Here is a 24,081-nt window from a genome sequence, read left to right as displayed (position 1 = left end):
TTGCCGCAGACATTTTAAAACGCCCCTGTGGTTTATGTTAACTTCTAATGTGTTGGCTAAACAAAACCAAACTTGCATCCTTTGAACTTCAGTGGGGCTCAGGTTTTGTTGATGTGTGTGTGTGTGTGTGTGTGTGTGTGTGTGTGTGTGTCCCCAAGGTCTGCAGAATACAGGTTAAATCCGCCACATTCCAGTTTTGGAATATTATTGTTTATAGAGTATCCCCCCTCAAATTTCCCTAGAAAACCCTATACTGACATCTTAGCAGAAGTATAATCCAACATGAGCTGCATCTTGGTAGAGCCTAGGAAAACAGCTATCCAAGGTCAGAGGCCAGCTTCCTTTCCTCAGTTCTCGATTATGATGCTCTGGGATCATCAATAGCCTCCCGTGGCTGTGAACCTGCAAAGCAGACAGCAGCACCTGCTTCTCTCACTGGCCTGTTCTCCCAGAGCCATAGCCCCCCCAGTGACCTAGGAAGGCCTCCACCATGTAGAAAGTGAGCCTGTAACAAGAGCAGAGACATGTCTCCACACTGGTGGCAAGGTGGCCTGGTTGTCTCCCTTGGAATGAGAGCCCCAATGTAATGGAGCCATTGTTGGGATTATGGGCTAAGTCTAGCTGGGTCTCTGTGCTCACTGCTGGAGTGGCTGGAAGTGGGTCTTTGCCCATTAAGAGGAGGCTCTTATAATACATTCTTCAAAAGTGACAGACCTCTGGAAACCATAACATCACTGATTTCTCTTTTACAGATACGCTGCCTTATAGGGGCTATGTTACTCCTTTAGACTCTTCAATCCCAGTTTTCTATAAAACAAGAGTTCCTGGTCTGGAGGGAGACTACTAGCATTAAACTTGTTTCACCACACACTGGTTTTGTGTTATCTCATCTAATCTTTGCCAGGACTCTGCAATGTAGCATTACTTACTGGGAAACCCAAGATAAGATAGCCTCTTGCCAATACCTGCACACTTCCCGAGTTAATAGGTGATAGAAACACCTGTGGATGTCAATAATACTCTGTACTCTTGTTCAAGCTTTTCGCCCCACTATTCTACAACGAAAGGACTAGTTTTAGGAGTCCCAGACTCGGTATCTTCTTAAAGACAAATCTGAGGAAGGGAAGACCAGGGCTGAACCAGGGCTGGTTGTCTTAAATTGTAGCTTTTGGCTGGCCTGGCCCCGTGTGGATGAAATAAACTGAGCAGTCTGAAAAAGGGGCTCACTTTGTTCAAAACCCCTTATGGGCAGGAATACATTGAATCCCTTCAGCGACTCTGAAAAGTAAAAAGGTTATCTTGGTTTTCAAAATGCAGAAAGCGAGGCTGAGTGGTCCTGTCAAATCTGAGGTCTGAGGGGGTGCCTCTGCTCCGGCTGCTGTGCGCTCCCAGCTTCTGGTCTCCTGCATTATTTATTAAGCCCTGACAGTTTGCCTCGTGTTGCTGGAGATGGGGCCCTCAGGGCTGACTGTGATGGAAGTCAGATAGGTAGGAGGGAGTAGCATCATGGCTTTCTTGTCAAGAGTCACTCAGTCTTGACACCTAGGCCGGCTCAGATGTGCCAAGCAAGACTGGAGCGCCCAGGGCCAGAGAGAGGAGATCTGTATCTCCCAGCCAGAGGTGGAGTTTACCCAGAACCTCCTTTGTGTTATATCCTGGAAGGAAGACACCAAGAGGGATAAAGGTTTATTCCATATAATAATGGAATGTTCAGGGTTGAATTTGTCCCCGTATTATCAAGGAACATTATAAAACTCCTGTTGAAGGAAGGCTGGACTGGAATGGGATAACCTGGTTCTTTTCCCTAGAAAGCATGAATAGAGTCATGAGACATCTTTCTCTCAGTCTCCTGCCCCACGTTTTGCTTACCCTTATTGCTGGGTATCTTTCTGAGTTAACATCAGAGCAAATAATAGAGGAAGAAGTATGCGTGAATTTTGGAATTACTTTTGAGCTAGGAAATGGGTTCGTTCTTACCCTGTGACAGCACACCGTAGTGACAGCGTGGGTGCAGACCCCAAATAACTGAGGGCAACTTGCGAATCTCCCCATTCCGGTTCTCAGCCCACTTCTTCAGCTCTGGTTTGTATAGCATATTCTCTCAGTGCATGTTACTGCCTGCCAAGGTTTGGGGGTGAGGATAAAAGCCCCGTTCTTAAGATGAATAGAAAAAGGAAAGCCAACTCCAGAGCACAGAAAGACACATGTTGGTGGGGAAATGTGTAAACGCCAGTGCAGACACAGATGAGGGCGCGACCAAGCAGAGAGGACTCTATCAATCAGGGGGAGGTTCTCTGAAGGCTGCCCAGGGCGCAGCATGAAGATAGCCCTGCATGAATGGATACAGCTAGTCTGATGGTCTGTGTGAAACCACAAATGGTGGCAGGGGTTGCTGCAAGGACATGGTCTTCTGGGCTGAAGGGAAGGCCTCTTTCAGCCAGGTGCAGGCCTTCAAAGACTTGGGGCAAAGCTGTTCGCCAGAATCTCCTGTCTTCCATTAAACTTCCTGGAAACTTCACTTTGGGGCCAACAGTGAACAGTGATCATGTCCCTTTCTTGCACACTATGCCGGACCCTTTGTGTAAGTTACTGCCGACCACGACCAAGTGCCTGGGTTAGCTGTCATTATTAGTTATCAGTATTTCGCTGTCGTCATTCTTATTTTACGGGCAAGGAAACCTGGCTGCCAGGGACATCTGATTTGCAAGACTCCCTCAGATAGGGATGTTCTAAACTAAGATTCAGGAACTTTTGACCCCACTGGAAACCCCTTCCCTTGGTACGCAGATCATTCTTATTTATGAATCATATTCCAATAAGCTAGGAGCAAGCTGGGTCTCGGACCATAGCTCTAGAGGATTGTTGTCCTTGAAGGCCTTCTTTTCTATCTGTTCACAGGAAATGGAGTCTGAACAATGGAGGAACTGAGGACATGGCTGCTCCTGAGTGTGGGGGAGGAGAAGGTTTTCACTGTGGATATGAAGGAGAGCACAGGCAGAGGTGTCTGGGGGAGTCCAGAGTGAACATGGCCAGCAGAATAGACTGGGCCATGGGAAAAGGAAGAGAGAGGAGCAGGAGAAGAACAGAGGAAGAGAGGGCAAACCAAGACAGGTCTAGGAGTGGAGCCAAGAACACGTAGCCAAAATGCTTGGGTTGTATAGGAAAGAGAGGCTGGAGAAGGGAAGTAAAGCTCAGAGAACAGGCAGGTTTAGGGTAGGTGAAGGCGTAAGTCACAAACAATGCCAATTTGGGATTATGATTAATAGGGTGATATTTATTTAAAGGGGAAAAAACTTACAGATCACTTTCAGCCCTCTGCGTAACCAGGAAGGAAGTCAAGTCACCGGTGGAGCAGGAAGTGAAGAGAGAGAGGAGAGGGAAGTGGCCGCTTTTTTAAAGGGAGAGAGACCACGCCCCAAGGGGCTGGTATCTCAGCGGCGATAGGCTGGAGGAGTGGGAGGACCTCCCGTAACACCTCCCCCTTTTGTTTAAATAAGAGAGTTCTAAACCTACTATGAAATTATATACAATAAGTACAAATATCCTATTCTAACTAGCTTAGGTCTTGTATAATAAATAACTTGGCCAAGTCATGAGAGAAAAGTAACTACATCTATATAGTCTTCAACCCCATCGAAGATCTGAGAAGGGAAATAATGTTACCTGGTTAATTAGGAAGTTCAGTAAAACAACTTCCAAAACATGCAACAAATCACAGAGACAACTAGCTACCTAGGCAATCACCCAAAGTCACATTAGCAGCGTTGAAGCAACCAACTTTGGCTAAGGCCTAACATAACTGACACACCATTTTCAAAGGCAAGCAACTTTTCAAAACTATCTTACCCTGTCTTGGCAGGATAAGACAGCCCTGTTTTATCCATTGATGCATGCTCTGTATCTTTGTCAGTGGTTGAGGTATGGGCATTTCTTTGCCCCAAGGCCAGTTCTGCCAAAAGGAAAGGCTCCAGGTGGAGTGTCTTTGGTGCTCAACATTCTCTCGGGAATAGAGTGGTGTTGCCAGGAGCAATTGTGTCTCACTACCACAAAACTCTGAGTTAAAGGCCATTTTCTACAGCTCTTTGAAGAAGTTGAAGACTATCTATCTATACTGAGTATAATCTCTATATATCTAAAGAACCTGATTAGTCTAATTATAAATGACAAACTTAGATGACTATTAGTCTATATAATTCTCAATATCTATCTAACTTAAAGATTAAGACAATAAACAACTGTGAAACAAATGAGGACAATGACCTCCAAATATAAACAATGTACAAATATACATTGCAGTAGGTAAATATATATCAATACACAAACATTATATAAGTATCTTAATCAGAGGTAGAAATGTACACAGCAATATGGTAAATATATACAATACAATATATGTCAATACATAAAAATGTTTTAAACAAGGTAGAAACATGCATGCATCCAATAGTCAATATAATTTAACTTTGTATCAATATACAAGAATCTATACCAATATATTTGTCTAAAAACAGTAACTCACAATTACAAATCTATTATCCCATCATCCCTCTTTTTTTTTTTTTCAAAATGATCCCTGAGCTTATAAAATTCCTCCCCCAACCCTCAATCGTATACTAATTATAATCAACCCCTAAATGATGTCCCTAAACCCAAGGGCAAACTTTACTGGGAGAGGGGACGTCGTCCTCTAAAATTACTTCCAGCTGTCATAGGGGCGACGTTCTTTCTGGGGGATCCTGTGAAAGTAAAATGATGGTTAAATTTCAAGATCAATGTCTTTTAAAATTGCAAATAGTCTCTGAGTATTTTGTGGAGGTCTGGCCAGAATGTTGTACAAGATGTGCACCATTTCAGCTAACCAAGTTGGAACTGTCTTGTGCAGCTGGTACCCAAAGCAGGTCTTGTTGTAGCGCTATCAGTATCTGACGTCATATCAACCAGGTGGAGTTGTTGTTATGGGGCCCCATCTTCTTCCTGGAAACTTCAAATGTCACTTCAGGAAAAACTCATTGTTCATTATGAGAAACTTAAGCATTAATCATATAGACATATATATATATATTCAATGAAAGACATGATAGATATATTCAATGAAAAGTATGATAGATATGAAGAAAAGCAAAGATGTTTTCTAAACTCATATTTCTTTCTGTCCCACATCATGGCTCTTGACATGAGACAGAAACTCCAGAAACTCTGGGTTTTTCTCTTACTAACAGGCTTGGAATTGGAGAGGGACTGAGCCAGAGTCCAACTTCAAAACCAGCTTTATAAATTTAGAAATATGGTTTACTATTACTTACACAACCCATTCAGTTTTCTTGATATTTCCTATCGGGCAGGTATTTTTCCATCTGTCAGTATCCAAACATCCAGGGTCCCTTGAATTTCTCAAAGATGAGTGTTTTCCTGTGGAGATAAGAACAGAACCCTGCCCCCATTCTATATGTTTTTCTTACCACCTGTATGAATATCATCATGGTGGATAAGTTGTCATTTCTCCTTTCCAAGAGGTTTCTCCTCTTCAAATCGAAACTTTATTAATTTTGATGGTATCCACAATTTTTCTTCTCCTGTGGAAACAAGAGCAAAACCCCTTCCCCAACGTAGCACATCTCCTGGCTTCCACTGAGAGGTCAGCACATCTTTGAAATAAATCGGTTGATTTAGTTCAGCAGACTTTTCCATTATCCAATGTCTTTCTGCTGCTGTCGTTCCTTTCTCATTAGCGTTAAGAAAATTCAAGGTTAATAAAGCATTATGTAATCTATTTCTGGGGGTATTTTCGGTCCCTTTCTGTTTGTTCAGCATATCCTTTATAGTACGATTTGATCTTTCTATAACTGCCTGACCTGTAGGATTATTTGGTATACCTGTAATGTGTTTTATATTATAATAATCAAAAAAGCGTTTCATTTTCTTAGATACATATGCTGGACCATTGTCTGTCTTTATTTGTGCAGGTATACCCATGATGGCCATAACTTCCAATAAATGTGTGATTACTGAATCAGCCTTTTCTGAGCTCAGGGCAGTAGCCCATTGAAAACCTGAATACGTGTCTATGGTGTGGTGTACATATTTTAATTTACCAAATTCCATAAAGTGGAACACATCCATCTGCCAGATTTCATTTCTCTTAGTGCCCTTTGGGTTACTCCCTGCAGGCAACGGTGTTTGATTATAGAAAGAACAAGTAGGACATCTCTTTATAATGTCCTTAGCTTGTTGCCAAGTAATGGAAAATTCTTTCTTTAGGCCTTTACTATTGACATGATGCTTCTTATGAAATTCTGAGGCCTGCAACACACTTCCAATCAATAATTGATCAATCTCAGCATTGCCTTGGGCTAGAGGACCAGGCAGACCTGTATGGGAACGGATGTGTGTTATGTACATCGGACAAAGCCTGTTCCTGATTATGTCTTGTACCTGGATAAACAATGAAGTCAACTCTGTGTCATCTGGTATAAATTCAGCGGTTTCAATATGCAAGATAACTCTTTCTGCATATTGTGAATCTGTAACTATATTAAGAGGTTCTTTAAAATCCCTTAGCACCATAAGAATGGCATATAATTCTGCCTTCTGGACAGAATTATAAGGGCTTTGTTCCACCTTACTCAATTCATCTGACTTGTAACCTGCTTTCCCTGATTTATTTGCATCAGTATAGAACGTACGGGCTCCAGTTATTGGAGCATCACGTACAATTCTAGGAAGAATCCAAGAAGTTCTTTTTATGAGGTTAAGTCTACCACTTTTGGGATAGTTGCTATTAATTTCTCCCAAAAAATTAGCACAAGCTCTTTGCCACGGTTCATTGTCTTCCCATAACTTTTTTATTTCTTCAGTAGTAAAAGGCACTATAATTTCTGCTGGGTCTATACCTGCTAGTTGACGAAGTCTCAGCTTACCTTTTATAATTAATTCAGAGACTTTTTCCACATAAGTTTTTAATTTTTTACTTGGTTTATTAGGTATAAATATCCACTCTAAAATAATATCTTCCCTCTGCATTAGAATCCCTGTAGGAGAAATTCTGGAAGGCAATATGACTAGGATGCAGCTAAGATTTGGGTTCACCCTATCCACATGTGCCTCCTGTAATTTTTCCTCAATCATTGTCAGTTCCTTTTCTGCTTCAGCTGTCAGTTCTCTTGGACTATTCAAATCTTTATCACCATCTAAGGTTTTGTTTAAATGAACTATTAGATCAGGTGTTATCCCAACAGCTGGTCGTAGACTGGAAATGTCTCCTAACAATCTTTGGAAGTCATTAAGAGTCTTTAAGCGGTCTCTCCTAATTTGTGCCTTTTGCGTTTTAATTTTCTCTAACCCTATTCTGTAACCTAGGTAATTAATAGAGTTTCCTCTTTGAATCTTTTCAGGGGCAATTTGTAATCCCCACCTAGGCAAGACTTTCTTTACTTTTTCAAACATCCTTTCTAAAGTATCTTTATTTGAATCAGATAACAAGATGTCATCCATGTAATGATAAATAATGGACTTGGGGAATTGTTTACGAATTATTTCCAATGGCTTACTTACAAAATATTGGCACAGTGTAGGACTATTGAGCATACCCTGTGGGAGGACAGTCCATTGATATCTCCTATTGGGCTGAGAATTATTATAAGTAGGCACTGTAAAGGCAAATTTTTCTCTATCCTTTTCTTGTAACGGTATAGTGAAAAAACAATCTTTCAAATCAATAACTATAAGAGGCCATCCTTTTGGTAACAGAGAAGGCAAAGGAATTCCAGATTGTAGTGAACCCATAGGTTGAATTACTTTGTTGACAGCTCTTAGATCTGTCACCATTCTCCATTTACCAGATTTCTTTTTTACAACAAACACAGGAGAATTCCAAGGGCTGGTTGATTCTTCAATGTGGTGAGCATCTAGTTGCTCCTGCACCAGCTGTTCCAATGCCTGTAGTTTATCTTCAGCTAGAGGCCACTGTTTGATCCATATTGGCTTCTCAGTTAGCCATTTTAAAGGTAGGGCTGTTGGTACCTCTAAAGGTTTGGTATTTGCTGTATGTTCTTGTACAGCCTGAATGGCTAGTGACCTTTTTCCATAATACCTCATCATATACTTCCCAGAATTATGAGTTCCTGGAACTACAGGAATGTTAATCTGGGTATTCCATTGCTGTAGCAGGTCACGGCCCCATAAATTTATGGCAATATTGGCTATATATGGCCTTAGTCTTCCTATTTGCCCTTCGGGCCCTATGCATTCAACCCATCTTGTGCTTTGTTTTACACGAGATAGGGTTCCAATTCCTAGGAACTGAACATCTACCTCTTGAAGAGGCCAATTTGGATGCCAAGATTCTGGGGTAATGATACTTACATCCGCACCTGTGTCTAATAAGCCTTCAATAAAAGTGCCATTTATACAGACTCTTAGCTTTGGTCTTTGATCATTAATAGAAGTCTGCCAAAATATACGTTTACTCTGTCCAACTGGGTTTTTTGACTCATCCTCCACATGGATTTCATCATTTAGACCAGTATTACTTTTTACAGCAGAAATTGGAGCTTTTAATTTTCTTGGTGAGGCACGTTCTCCACTGTGACTGGGAATGACTGGGCCACTGTTGGCTTGGGGGCCTGCGAGAGGCCCCTCAAGGAGTTTCCCGACGGTATCGGGTTGCCTTGTTTGTCTGTTGTTGACCTGCATTCATTGGACCAATGTCGGCCTTTACCGCATCTCCTACATATACCTGAAGGCCTAGGTCTCCTATCTTTGTCATTCCCAGAGGAGATAATATTCCTAGAAATTCTGTGCCTGCAATCCCTTTTCAGATGTCCTAATTTACCACAATTAAAACACCTGGCAGTTTGATGTCTCCTCATTGCTGTGGAAATCGCTTCTCCTACCCAAGATTCATCGTTATAGCTAAACGTCTCAACATTCATCGTATGCTGAATCCATTCATCCATAGGTGCTGATCTAGACTTTAAAGGCCCAATTATCTTTTTGCATTCTATGTTTGCATTCTCAAAAGCTAGAGATTCAAGAAGTATTCGTCTAGCTTCTGGGTCTGTTACCCCTATGTCCAGAGCCTTAATTAATCTTTGCAAAAAGTCAATAAAGGGTTCTCTCTGTCCCTGCCTAATTCTGGTATATGATTCAACCCTTTTTGCTGGATCTTGTATCCTATTCCAAGCATTTAAAGCTGCTTGGTGACATAGACACAGTACTTCATCATCATAAAGAGCTTGGACCTGTGGATCAGCATATTCTCCTGCACCAAGAATTTGATCTTGGGAAACCTCAATACCTTTTGCTCTTCCTTGCTGTTCCATATGTTTGGATTCTTCTCTGAAATAAATTCCAAACATCAAGGAAGGTCCATTATCTAAAACTGCAGACACTAACTGATGGAAATCATGGGGGGTAGCTCTAGCATTAGAAGCCCAAGTCCTTATCATTTCCTTTACGTATGCAGAGTGCAAGCCAAAATTAACAATAGCTTGCTTAATTTCTTTTAGATCATTCATTGCTATTGGCGTCCATCTAGCTTCTCTGACTCCCTTTGAGCCTTTAGAAGTTGACGCTTTGTCAGAATTAAGTATAGGGTATGCTGCTAAAACCTTTGGTAAGCCAGTTCTAATAGCTGGTGTTGGCATTGTATTCTGTCCTTGTGCCTTATTACTCTGTTCACCAGCTCCAATCATTTCTTCAATCATTTCAAGTCTTTTTATTATTGTCTCTTTTGAATCCTTAATCTCCTGACCTGCATGAGTTTCTAGTAAAGATTGTATGGTTCTTAGGAGTGCCATGATCTTCCTAAATGATAGAATATGCAAAAAAATACTGAAACCTAGTAACCAGTAAATTAAGTTATCCCCATAGTCATATAAACCTTGCATGATATAACCCATTGTATTGGTAACCAGAACAGTAAAATTCGCGTTGGAAACGAGAACTGCCATATTACCTATTATCCAGCAGGTGGCGCTGTTGCCAAGTCTCGACGAAAACACGGTCCTGTTTCAGAGTCCGCCTAGTATTTGTTAAAAACTGGAAAATGTAAGTTGCTTAACAAAGTAAATGTAATTAAATCAATTCCAGAGATGGAACCAGAAACCAGAATCCAGGGGTAGGGAAGAGCAACCTGGAAGCCGCTTATGCCTCCACGTGACAGAGTCACCCTGAGGGGTTGCAGCTTTCAGCAACCACGTGCTCTGGTTCGCGCCACTTAAGAGCTGTGCTTGCAAGGGAGATTTGAAAACGACTCAGAAAAGAGCAAATCACGCGGGCAGAGACTTCGCGGGCCTGTGGAGTTTAAATCCACAGGCAGCGGCTGAGGAAGCAACTGCTCCCGCCAAGCTGAGCAAGCGCCCGCCAAGCCGAACTTGTGGCCGCCAAGCCGAACTTCCGGCCGCCAAGCCGAACTCGTGGCTGCGAGCCGGGAGAGGTTCTAAAACCAAACGTTGGGCGCCAATTGAAGGCGTAAGTCACAAACAATGCCAATTTGGGATTATGATTAATAGGGTGATATTTATTTAAAGGGGAAAAAACTTACAGATCACTTTCAGCCCTCTGCGTAACCAGGAAGGAAGTCAAGTCACCGGTGGAGCAGGAAGTGAAGAGAGAGAGGAGAGGGAAGTGGCCGCTTTTTTAAAGGGAGAGAGACCACGCCCCAAGGGGCTGGTATCTCAGCGGCGATAGGCTGGAGGAGTGGGAGGACCTCCCGTAACAGGTAGGGGTGAGAAGGGCCGAGAAGAGCCAGGGCTCTGTAACAGGTGCTTGAGATGCTGAGAAACATTGGAAACATCCAGAGCCCATTTTGGTAGGTCTTTTCTCTCCTTTTGAAGATCATTAATTTATTCCTTGAACACTTTATAAAGGTATAAAATGTATCTTGATCATAACCACTCATTTCTTTAGTTTTCAAAACATTTATTGATTCTCTTTGGACTTCACATCATGCGTCCTGCTCCTACTCATCTCTCTGTTCCTTTGTATCCACCCGCTGCCCTTGCGACCTTCCCCTCCAAAAACTAAAACAAAATGCAAAAGAAAAGCAAAAAGGCAAAAACAAAGGAGTGAGGAACAAGAACAACAACAACAAAAATCTTGGTTTGGAAGCTGTAGTGTGACCCAGCAAGTCACACAGTGTACCCTTTAGGTTATAAATCTGTACTGGTAAGTGTCCATTGCAATGAGTCATTGGTCTGGTGGGAGGCCTCTGGCTTCTGCTATCCCAGCAATACCAGGCCCTTCCTGGAACTCCTCTTGGATATCCTGTTGATGCCTTGTGTCATGGAGACCCTGAAGCTTTGGATACACAGGCCTGGCTCCTTCACATTTCCCAACAGTTCATAGATGGGTTGGATGTTGGGTTGGGCTAATTCATAGCCCTGGTTCTGGGCCTGGTGGGTAGCTTACTTGGTCAGCCTGCAAGCTCTCCCTCATCGTCACCCCCTAGGTGAGCTCTCCTGCACTGCTCTGGCTATCTCGCCCAATGCAGCAGGCAGCAAGGAGCCGGTCCAGTTCTCCTCCTCTCATGCCCTCGAGTCCAGCTCACCCGCACCTCTAACACCAGGGTCAGCTCTACTCTTTTGCCCGGGCAATGCACAGACAGGGCCTGCTCTGCTGAGTGCTGCATCGGGTGAGGGGTACAGTTAGCTCTCACATTCTCATGCCCCCAAGGGCAATTCTCCCATGTGCCACAAGTGGCAAGGGGTAGAGGAGGGCATCTTTCCTTCACCTATGCCACCACATGGCATATGAAGGAGGTTCAGGGTCAGCTCTCTTGCTCTTACATCCTCAGGGTTGGCTTCGCCCCTGCCAACAGGGTCAGCTCGACTTTGCTGCCCAGGCTAGGTACAGGGCCTGTTCCTCTGAGGGATGTAGCCCGAAGGGCAGGACCGGCTCTCCCATCTCATGACCTCAGAGGAGAGTAACGAGAGGGGCATCTCTCTCTCTCTTGACCATGCCACAGTGAGACAGACAGATAGTGGGGCTAGTTATCCCACTCCGATGCCTTTAGGGCTGGCTCACGTGCACCCCTGCCAATGGGATCAGCTCTATTGTGCTGCCCGGGTGAGGTACAGGGCCTACTCTTCCGAGTGCTGAAGCTGGTGAGGGGCAAGACCAGTTCTCCCTAAGTGTTGCAGCCATTGAAGGGCAGCGTCAACTCTGTCTAGTTCTATCCTCACTGCCTTTGGACATCAACACAGACCATGGATTTGGCAGGGCCATGGACCTAGACATGCCCTTGGCAGAGGCCCAGGCCTGGACAACGCCATGACCCTGGGTGGCAGTACAGGCCACTCAGATCTGTATGGCCCCAGCAGCAGCATGGTCCTCAGACACTAACCTGGCCCTAGGTGGTGGCCCTTGGTGGCAACATGGGCCATGGTTAGCAACACAAACCCAGACATGGTCTGTGGCAGCAGCCTGGGCCTGAATGTCACCATGATCACAGTTGACAGTGCAGGTCATTCAGATTGGCATGGACCCAATGGCAGGGTAGCCCTCGAACACCAACATGGCCCCAGGTAGTGGCCCAGATCCCAGGCATCTGCATGGCCCTCTGTGGCAACAAAAGCTTCAGATGCCAACGCAGACCCTAGCTATGGCAGGGCCACAGACCCAGACCTGTAGCTCAGGCCTATATTATGCCATGGTCCCAGGAGGGCCCTGCAGCGATATGGCCCTTGGACACCAACATCGTCACAGGTAGTGGCCCAGATCCTAGGCATCCATGTAGCCTTTGTTGGCAATGTGGGCCATGGACATCAACAAAGACGTTGATGTGATTAAAAAAAAAAAAGCCTGAGCTGTGACAGGATAACGGACCCAGACTTGGCAGCAGCAGACATCATCATGACTTTAGCTGCATCGTAAGTCACCCAGATTGGCATGGCCCCAGTGGCAGGGTGATCCTCAAATGCCAACATTCCTGGGTAGCAGTCCAGAGCTTGAACATCTTCTCAGCCTTCGATGGTAACAGGAGCCACAGGCATCAGCACAGATCTCCATGGCTGCAACAGGGCCATGGACCAAGACATCACCTTGGCCCCTGGTGGCAAGCAGGCCACCAGCGTCAGCCCGTTCCTTGACGATAGCCTTGCCTCTTCAGATCTGCCTCTCTCCCAGCACATGAGCTGTTCTGCCTCCATCCCCCTCCCATTCATCCCACCCTGTCCTCACACACCGTAATGGTGCCCGACCACAGTGGCTCATGGTTGATTCTGCTCACCCAGGTCACTGGAGTGGAGCCATGGCTACTTTGATATATTAATAGGCACCTTAGTTAGCCATCTGTCCGAGGTTTCTTTGAAACCTAACCAACAACACTGCCTCTGATGGATGATTTAAGAGAATGATGTAGGGGCTGAGCTTTGCTACTCTTGGAAGAGGACTAGAGGTTGAGTCCCACCAGCACCTCATAAGGCAACTTACAGCTACCCAAAGCTCCACTCCAGGGCTTCTAATATTCTCTTTGGACCTCCGTGGGTATGTGAATACACACACACACACACACACACACACACACACACACACACACGAGAGAGAGAGAGAGAGAGAGAGAGAGAGAGAGAGAGAGAGAGAGAGAATGAAAATAAAATGAATCTTTAAAAAGAGAAAAATGATGTAATGCTTTCCATAGTTTGCAAAATATTCAGGCTTTACCAATAAGAGAATAAAATATGATTATGGCAGTATTTGAATCTGACTTGTGTTTAAAGGGTGTCTAAAGATGGCACTGAAAATAAGTATGGGGTTGTATTTAGCTACCCGAAACCAAAGCATCTAGTAGGTACATCCTACTGCCACCTTAAAAGTTAATATTTCCATTTAATATAAAAAAGGGGGTGGGGTGTTGAGGTCGACCCAAGATAATCCCTCCGGGCATTCAAAATAAGCCTTCTGTTACAGAGTTACTCCCTAGCCTTTAAAGACAGTGTCCCCTCTTGTAGTTCAGACCGACATTGAACTCATAGTGTAAGCCAAGCTGGCCTCAACTCATGATCTTCCTAGCTGAATTTTTCAAGAGCTGGTTTTGCAGTCAAGAGTTGCCATACTTGGCTCCCTCTAACTTTTTTTAATGAGAATGTTGTTTGTGGGGTTATTTTATTTTGTCTTGTTTTTGTAACTGGGAGCTTTGGGGGATTATGCAGTTACTTAAGACGCTTATGTTCTGGTTAAGGTCACTGACTATATTCCAAACAGTAGATGGGATTCATTCATCTTTTGAGGAGTCTCCAAGAGCTTTTCAGCAATTCTCATTCACTCATTCACTTTTTATCTTGGCTGGGAACCGGGGCGAGGCATTAGGAACACATTAAATTCACACTATTATTTTCAAAGTATTTTCGGTTCTTGTAGACAGCTTTAGCTGTCAACTTGACACAGCCCAGAGTTATCTGAAGGAGTCTCTACTGTGGAATTGCCTCTACCAGATTGGCCTCTGGGCATGCCTATGGGGGTAATTTCTTGATTGCTAATTGTTGTTGGAAGGCCTAGCCTACTGTGGACAGTATTACCTCAGGGCAGGTAGTCCTGGGGTCAATAAAAAGTCGAATAACACAGCCTGAAGAAGCAAGCTGGTAAGCAGTGTTCTCTGTGGTTTTTGTTTCAATGTCCTGCCCTGCATATCCTCAGTGATAGACTGCTACCCGAAAGTATAAACCAAATAAGCCCTTTCCTCCTCAAGTTGATTTTGGTAATGGTGTTTATCACAGCAACAGAAAGCAAACTAAGGCCCTGCTTATTAAAATGCAATCTTCCCACTTATGATGGTATGCAAAAGAATTTTCTCTGAGGTTGAAGTGATTTGATTTTGTCAAAATAAATATCTGTGTGTCTTAGTTTTCCTGTCGGTGCTAGAACACAACTATAAATTTAAGGGCTTAAAACAGACTTACTGTTTTACCATTCCAGAATTTAAAAAAAATCTAATATGGCACTTATCAAGCCCAAATCAAGTCTTGGTAGGGCCGTGATCTGTTTTTGGAGTCTGAAGAAAGCCTGCTTTCTTGGCTTTTCCATCTCCCACGCTATCCACATTTTTTGGCTGGTGTTGCCTCTCTCATTTTCAGTGAAAGCTATATAGCATCTTTCTCACCTGCCCCTAACAGCCACATCTTCACTGACTTTCTATCTCGGTCCCCTCTGCCACTTTTAAGGGTCCCTGTGATCACCCAGATGTTGCAATCACCCAGATGTCCCAAAGTTTATCCCATCTCAGGGAATGAAAATGTTGACAAGGCTTTAAGGCCATTTGCAGGGTCCCTTCTTCTGCACACGGTGGCATCCCAGGTTTTAAGGGCTAGAGTGTCTTTGGGAATCATTCTCCCTACCACAGTGGGTGTGGGGAGTGGAAGAGTGGAAGAGAACGATGTGTGGAAGAGGGAAATCCTGACAGGAGAAGGTTTTGAGGCAATGCTGTTTAAGCTGCTAGCATTTAGCTTGTTTTCTAGTGAGGGCCTGGGGATATTTCTGGATATCCATCCCCCTCCTTTGCTTTTCACGCACCAATTTCAAGAACTAAGGCCCATGCCAGGGTCACAGGGGACACAGGCTGTTCATGGGGATGTTCACACACCCCCCCCCCCCCCCGCATGAAGGAAGGAAGCCAGCATTCGGTAGGGAATACTCTGGGGTGGGTCGTTCCTGTAGATGACTTTCCTGCACGGTCTTACTGAGCTGATGAATTGGATCCCTTTGCCCTCATTCTACAGATGAAAAGACGAAAGCTGGAGTGTTAAATAAGCTAACGAGGTTTCCGAAGGTCAGCAAGTGGGAGAGCTGTGACTCAAATTTCACTTAATCTGATTTAGAATCCACTTCTTCTTATAGTTCCTTATGTACCGTGCCTTAAAGGCCCAAGGCCACGGCACAAGTTCAAGCTGAAACTTAATTTTAACCCTGGCACTTTTTCCTTTGTGCTGTACTACTGGTACGATGATCAGGGTTCAGGTTCCTGGGGTAGGATAAGGCTACCATATGGTAAAGGAGGCACACCAAGTCGGAGTACGCTAAAATAATGTTTAACCGACAAGCTTGCAGTTTCTGAGAAGTATCCGAACCTTTAAAAACATTAAAAAGAAAAAAAAACCCTTATACTGTATTTGATACTAATTGCAACCAGAATCAAATCTGGCTTGGTGGATATATTGCAGACCAAAGGGCTTGAGGGGCGAATTTCTAGGCATTGAACCTAGTTCTGAGCAGAACCTGAACTAAAGCGCTCAGAGGTCCCACAGCTAGGTTGAATGCAGGCTGACAAGGCTACTAATTTGCGTGAGCTCAAAGCGCTGAAACCTCCGACTCTCAGGCGTGCCACGCTTTCGTTAGTGGAGGGAGTAACCGAAGAGTGAGTGCCAGGAGAACGCTCATACCATGTGCACTGGCTTGCCACAGAGAAGTGTACACATGCACGCATGTGTGTGCTGAGGTTTATGGCATTTTTTTCCTCTTCTGTTTCCCTTCTTTCTTCCCTTGGGTGCCGTTTCATGCTCAGTGCACATGACAGGAGCACATAAAAATAGAGTGCCACAAGCAAGCCTGGGATTCATTAACTCCGGAGTTAGTCCTGGATCCTTGGAGAAGGCAGATTCACCCTCTCCACGGTTGTTAGGAAGCCCTCACCGCATGCACAGTTAGAGAACTTCTGAACCCAGTCTCTCCTCTGTACCCACGGATGGCACAGGCTGGTTTGGAAAGCCCGGCATCATAAGCGTCATAACTCAGCCCACGGGATGGGAGGAGACTCACCCTAGGCGACAAGGGCAAGAGACAGGATGTACAGAGTAAGAACGTCCAGTGGACAACAGCAGGAAGTAACACAAAACTATGAAGCGCAGGTCCGGACACCCCATGTCCCGAGATGACGAACAGGCACCTGGCAGGACTCTGCCTTCGATGTGACCGTACAGCACTGCCGAGCCTGCCAAGAAGAGCAGGGGCTAGGCAGCAAGGCTATGCCAAGCCAGGCCTCGGTGCAGCCCGAGTCTCATATTTTGAACTACATTTTCCCAGCCAGCAGTTCTGATGGTGAAGCATGTAGCATGAATTCTAATTGGTCTCAATAATAAAAACCCTGAGTCAGATATAGGAATAAATGCTGAAAGATCAGAGTGACAAAGGAGCAAGCCACAGCCACTTCTTACATTGCCAGCTCCTCAGCCTGTCTCTATAAATCCTCAGACCGAATGGGCCCGAGATCCTGTCTCCACCTCCCTAGTGCTGGGATTAAAGGCCTGTGCCTCCCAAGTACCGGGATCAGAGGCATGAGATCCCAAGTGCTGGGATCAAAGGTGCGAGCCACCATCACCTGGTCTCTATGGTTAACTAGTGACTAGCTCCATCCTCTGATCTTCAGGCAAGCTTTATTTGTTAGAGCACAAACAAAATATCACCAGAGAAGCAGGTAGTTTTTGTTGCCTTTCCCAAAGCAGTGGGGCAAAGGTATGTGGTTTAAAGCCTCCATAAGTGAGGGCCAAAATAAATCTTTCTCTCTATAAGCTGATTTCCTCAAGAATTTGTTATAGTCATAGAGAGCTGATTAACATTGGGTGACAAACTCCATCAAGAATCCTGCTTGGAATCTGAATTATGAAATCAGCAATTGTCACCTCTGCCTCTTTGGTGGTTCCTTAAATGGTGGTCACTCTTGACTTATTGTAGGGTCCCTGAAGTCAGGGATGATGGGCTACCATCCTCTCTTTACACTTGAAACCGACTAATGGATAGATGGATAGTCATATCCAAGTGATCCTGTTACCAGCAGTTGCCTCGATCCCTGTCAGTCTGCTTGAGAGTTCCTAACCCACATAGTTCCCCACACAATGCCTGGCATAGGTGGCTGTTGAGCATACCTGTTGAGTAGATATGATCAAGGAACAAGGTTAGTCTTTTTTATTTATTCTCACTATCCAATTCCAGACACAGAGTCTGGCACGTAGTAGCTGCTAAACACTCATTGAATGGATTTTTAACGGCATCTATTTCAAAATACTGCCTCTCCTTGTATGAAATTCCAAAAAAAAAAATTTAATTGAAAAAATATCAACTCCAAACAGAAGCATGAAAGAGCCAGAGTTCAAAGAAAGAATTATTCACAACTTCCAAGTACTTCCATCGATGGGTTTTCATGCAAGTCATTCTGCAGTTGAGAATGCTGGAGTAATTACAGGCAAGCTAATATCGCTGCCATATGGGCTTGAAAGCAGGTCTGGATTCTGAAAGCCACCATCAGCAGTTTTAGTTTCTGGTGTGCTTCTCTACACACTATGCCCCGCCCCCTGCCTGTCTTTGTCTCTCATTTTGCCTTTATCTTCTTTCTTTCAGCTCTACCTTCTTCCTCTCCCACCTCATTCTCCCTCACTGCTCCCTCTCTTTCAGCCTGGAGCCACACATTTTGAAGCCATTCTTATAAAACATTTAGTGGACATGAGAAGGAACTGCAGTGTTTAGAGGAGGTCATGACACACCTCTATCTGATCCCGGGCAAGAAAGGGAACCAAGGATGCTCTGACCTTCAGTGAACTGACCAGGGCACTTTGTCTCCCAAGTGTGGTCACATGGTTGAAAGAAAAATAATCCAATTAATTTCTCTGCTACCGGATCACCCTAGTGCTCCACTTTAGACCTGACTGCACAAAGGATAACCAGGGGAGCTATTTAAAAAGTACTGATGCCTGATCTCCTCCCCCTGAGATTAGATATTGAATTAATTGTTTGAAGTAGAGTCTGGGCATCATTGCCTGTAATATTCTCCTGATAGCTCTAATGGGGAGCCATGGTTGAGAAGCTGCCCTAGGTTCTTAGTTTTGGATAAATAGCAATAAGACCTATGCTTTCTCCTCTTGCCTCCCTGTTACCCTTGGAAATGAGGCATTATAAGGAGCTATCAGAAAAGCAGTAGCAGCTGCAAGATGTACTCACAGCTATTTAATCAAAACAACTACAAATCTGCCTATCAAAACATATTTATAAGTGATCTGATAGTCTTAGGAAAACTCTAGGTAGTGAGCTGGACTTCTTGAATGGTTTTCTTCAATAAGCAGAAGTTTAGATGGTAGGATATTTAAGTCCATGCCCTTTCTCTCAGGACAGCACTCTTTCTAGGTTTCTAAGGTCTAGGAGTCAAGACTTCTCTAGCCTGCCCCGAATTCACACTACAAGGATAATTGCCTTGGGATTGAAAGCAAAAGTGCTGGCTGGTCTCTCCTGCCATTGTTCTGGTTCCCTAGAATGGAAGCGCCTACAGGCTTTCTTTAGCAAATTAGTTGATGAGATTAGCTAATGATCTCTCTGGAAGGTCAAAGAGCCTAAGGCAACACTGAAAGGGGCCAAGACCAGAACTGGGAAGGGAGCATCTGCTGTGCAGCCAGACACGGCTGACAGTTAGTGCAGCCCCGAGCCAGAAGGCGCCTAGAGTGTGACCGTGTACAGCGGGGGTTGCATGTTGCTTTCTGATTTAAGGGCCAGTGTGAGAAGTGGCTGCGGTATGTATGGAGGAAATAGCTATTGACTGGTAGCAAAAAGCAAAACAAAGCCAGTTTAGTTCACTAGACCAGAGACTCCTGAAGTCAGCCAGCTAGAGCCTCAGTATCCTTACCTGTAAAATAAAGATAACCCCACCCATTCTTTACATACCATATAGTTAGGTTAGGGCTCAAGTTGAGGTGTGTGTGTGTGTGTGTGTGTGTGTGTGTGTGTGTGTGTGTGTGGCAAGTCAGGATGCTCTACCCTTGTAACACCTTTATTGAAAGAACAGCATCGTTATTTGGAAGGCAAGTGGGCAGAGGATAAAAAGGCCTGGTCTCCTGTCCCACTTCTGTCTTTTGTTAGCCACAGACAAATTGCTCCACTAGTTACTTTTTTGTGACATGTGACAATAGTCACAATACTACCCTTGGAGATAGAAAGTATCATTGGCAATGCTTATGAGGGAAGTATAGCACCATTAACGCACACGTGTGTGTGGGTGTGTGTGTGTAGCATATAAACATGAGGTATAATCAGGATGACAACACAATGCTTTTCAGAGTCACCTTTTTGATCAATATTTGAGCCTTTAGATGACCATCAGGGTGATTGTATTGTGGAATATTAGTTTAAGATATGTTACGTTCCTTTATGCTCTGGAATATTTGTTTAATTATGCAAAGATGTGTTGCATTTGTTTAACTCTGTAAAGTTGTGTACTTTGCCTACCTAAGACACCTGATTGGTCTAATAAGGAGCTGAGTGGCCAATAGCTAGGCAGGAGAGGGATAGGTGGACCTGCCAGGCAGAGAGAATAAATAGGAGGAGAACTCTATGCTCCGGAATGAGTGAGGAGCAAGAAGAAAAGAGGAGGATGCCAGGGGCCTGTCACCCAGTCACAATTCAGCCCCACCCTATCTGGACAAGAGTAAGTAGAAAAGAAAGATATATAGAATAAGTAAAAGTAAAAAGCACAGAGGCAAAATATAGTTAAAAGAGAACAGGATAATTTAAGAAAAGCTGGCTAGAAACAAGCCAAGTTAAGGCTAGGCATTCATAAGTAAGAATAAGTCTCTGTGTATTTATTTGGGATCTTGGTGGTAGGTCGCCAAAGGGTAAAAAAACAAAAACAAGCAAAAACATCAAAAAACCAAAACCACCAACTCCATGACTGTTCTTACATAGCAGTCCACATTTATAAGACATTGTCTAATACCCCATGAAACTGCTTCCCAACCTCGTCCCACTACAAATATCTTGTGTAGATTATTCATGAAAGTATTGTCCTCTTGGCTGGATTTAAGAAGAGGCAGTTGACCCAAACCTGGGCAATCGGCAGGAAGTCTGATTCTGTTCTCCATCTGACACTCTTCTGTGAAGGGCTGTGACGCCTGAAACTCATGAAGAAATGGCCCTACAGCATCAAGATTTACTGTGGGTGGCAGGAGGGAAGACAGGGAGAGTTCAAGGTCCTTGAGAGTTACTGAGCAATTGAATCAACCACCCCTGGATCCCACTTTTCCTCCCTTTAAAAAAAAATTGAAGCTTAGCCAGGTATGGTGGTGCACGCCTTTGATCCTAGCACTCAGGAGGCAGAGGCAGGTGGATCTCTGTGAATTCAAGGTCAGCCTGGTCTAGAAAATGAGTTACAGGGCAGCCAGAGTTGCACAGAGAAACCCTGTCTCAGAAAACTAAAACCAAAACGAAACCAAACCAAACAAAAACAAACAAACAAAAAACCCAACAACAATTTAAGCCTTAAAAATTGCTGCAGCAAAAAAAAAAAAATGCTGCAGAAAAGGTGTCTGAACTGATTTCCATTGTAATGTAGCCAATCAGTTTGTAATTCTTGATGCTTCCTTTCTCTTATTACAATTTCCTATGGGAAAAAAAGTTTCTGCCCTCCCTATTATAAAGAGGAGGCTGTAGATTTGGCAAATATGAAAATGTTTAATGAAGAGAACGCAAACTTCCTGTACCCTTTCTTTCTTGGAGGAAGCCATCACTGACATATTGGCCAACTTTCCTTGGTGTTCTCTTTTAGCCTGTTTGTGCTAACTTGGTGTGTTTGCAGAGAGGGGAAAGAACATCTCAAGGAGATTTGATGGGCTCATGTACTTCTTTTAGAAAGTACTGGGAAAAATGGATAAGGGATGGGACAAATCTGAGAAACGTGCTGGGAGGAACATCAAAGCATCTAAGAGGTGTGGGAGGAGAGAGAATACAGGAGTTTTCAGACAAGTGTAGCCCGCAAGGTTTCCCCAACAGTTGTTGGTGGTTCTTTCTGGCTTTCAGTGCTGGACAAAGGAAGGAATGTCAGTTCTTTTCTCCTGTCTTCTGGACTAAGCTTACAGATATAAGACCTGCCCCCCCACCCCCGTCTGCTGGAAGCAAACACTGCAGCCAGCTGGCGCCTTCATATTTTGAGCAGCTCATTAAAGGCATCCCAGTGATCTAATTAATCGAGGTGAGAGCTGTGTTTCCAGGAATCAAGCCATGAAGCTTGTACAGATGCTTATAATTCAGGCAGACAAAGATTATAATACTTCATTTATGGTCGAGATTGCTACAGAGAAGCACTAAGCTATGTGGGACCCATACAATCAATTTGCTTAGGTCAAAGATTATTAAAAAACCTGGGTACAGTCCTAGACTCAGATATTAATCTATCTATCTATCTATCTATCTATCTATCTATCTATCTATCTATCTATCTATCTATCTTTCTTTCTATCTATTTACCTATGTATCTCTCTGACATGTGGATACAATGATGTTGAACATGTACTTTAACACAGGAACTCATTAACTGAGTTCTATTGGCTGCACCTACATTCAGGAACATGGACTTGTGTTGAGTACATTTCAGTGAGGTGTGCATAAGTACCAATAGTCTTCTTTTTTTTTTAAGACTTTTGTTTGTTTGTTTGTTTTTTGAGACAGGGTTTCTCTGTAGCTTTGGAGCCTGTCCTGGAACTAGCTCTAACAGACCAGGCTGGTCTCGAACTCACAGAGATCCTCCTGCCTCTGCCACCCAAGTGCTGGAATTAAAGGCGGGCGCCACCACTGCCCAGAAATATTCTTCTTCATTTCTAAGGCCTTTGCTATAGAGGTTAGAGTTCTTCTTTTCCTTAAGGATTCGTGCTTGGATGTCAGACAAATTCCATCTCATTTTGACCAAGTAGACAGAGTAGTAGTGGTTCCTGAAGAAAGATCTAGGGTTCATCCATTCGGAAAGATCCACCATTGATTGGCAATATCTGTATGTGCACCGGGATGGACTCCTTTTCCTTTATGGTCTAAAGGTTAACAACTAAATGCTTCCATTAGACCTCAGGACTTCAGTAATGGTACCAGAAAAACAGAGAGCCAGGTCAATGGAGTTCTGATTCTGATTGTGTTTTAATTTCAATATGGACTGCCCATACAGGTGCAAGTATTTGAACACTTCATTCCTCACTAGTGAGGTTAATATGAGTTGTGGAGCCTTTGGATATGGATCCTAATAGAGAAGATGATTCGCTATGGGTGAATCAAACTAGCCCCAGTTCTGGTCCGGACTCTATCTGACCCTGGATCTGCCAACCTATGCAATATATTCCTAACACCATGGACTGTGTGCCAGATGCCATGACTTCTTCACTACAGTATACTTGAGCCTCTTCAACTGGGAGCCAAAAACAAACCCCTCCTCCCTTCATTGCTTCTGACAAGTATTTTGTCACAGGATGGAAAAGCACCAAATGCAACTGCTTTGTCTACTTTCCAGTTTTCTTGCCTTCAAATGGTTTTAGTGATTCAGTTTCTGTCTGCATCATAGAGTCGTCATGGTGATCAAGTATGATGCTGTGCACAGAAGAACAGGGATAACATAACAGGTTCTGTCCTGTCCTCTTGGTACTAATGTGGTTTAAAAATCCTTCTCTGCTAATATGTGTTAGGAATTTTAGATATTTCCTGCATCCAAGACAATGTAAAGATGTAAGTTTTCTTTTTTTGGGTTTTTAAGGAAGATCCCACGAGTTCTTTTCCTTGAATACAGAACCAGAAAGAGGCTCTCTGTACATCACTCAGCTAGACTTGTTTCCTGGTTTCAAGAACTTAGTATTGGTAGTCAGTTTAGCTGGTTCCCCAGTCCTTCCTCATTTCCTATTGGGGATAATCATCCCTATCATCATCACAGTGATAAATAACAGTTATTGATTATTCAGTGCTTTCTATAGCATGTGCCAGACGGATGCTCTCATTTCATACTTATGAAAACCCACAAGGTATTGCTAGCCTCAGATTACGGGTGTGGAGATGGAGACTCAGAGAATTAAATAACTTGCTTGTGGTTCACGCTCACGCTTATTGAACACCATCTGTACCTGGCACTGTTCTAAGCACCGACTTTAACTGTGTCATTTGATCTCAAAGGAAACTATGTTAAGTAGATACTTAATTATTCACGTTATTATTTCATGAAAAAACTGAAGCTCAAAGAAGTTAATAGCCACTTGAGGTCATATAGCTCATGTGACTTATGGGCAGACAGGCTGACTCCAGGGTCCAGTTTACTTCCTTGTCTTTTCTTTGGGTTCAGGATTGTCAGACCTGAGCCTGTGTTCCATT

The sequence above is a fragment of the Microtus pennsylvanicus genome, chromosome 13 (assembly GCF_037038515.1).
Source record: "Microtus pennsylvanicus isolate mMicPen1 chromosome 13, mMicPen1.hap1, whole genome shotgun sequence".
Classification (NCBI taxonomy): Eukaryota; Metazoa; Chordata; class Mammalia; order Rodentia; family Cricetidae; genus Microtus; species Microtus pennsylvanicus.
This window is presented reverse-complemented; position numbering follows the sequence as displayed.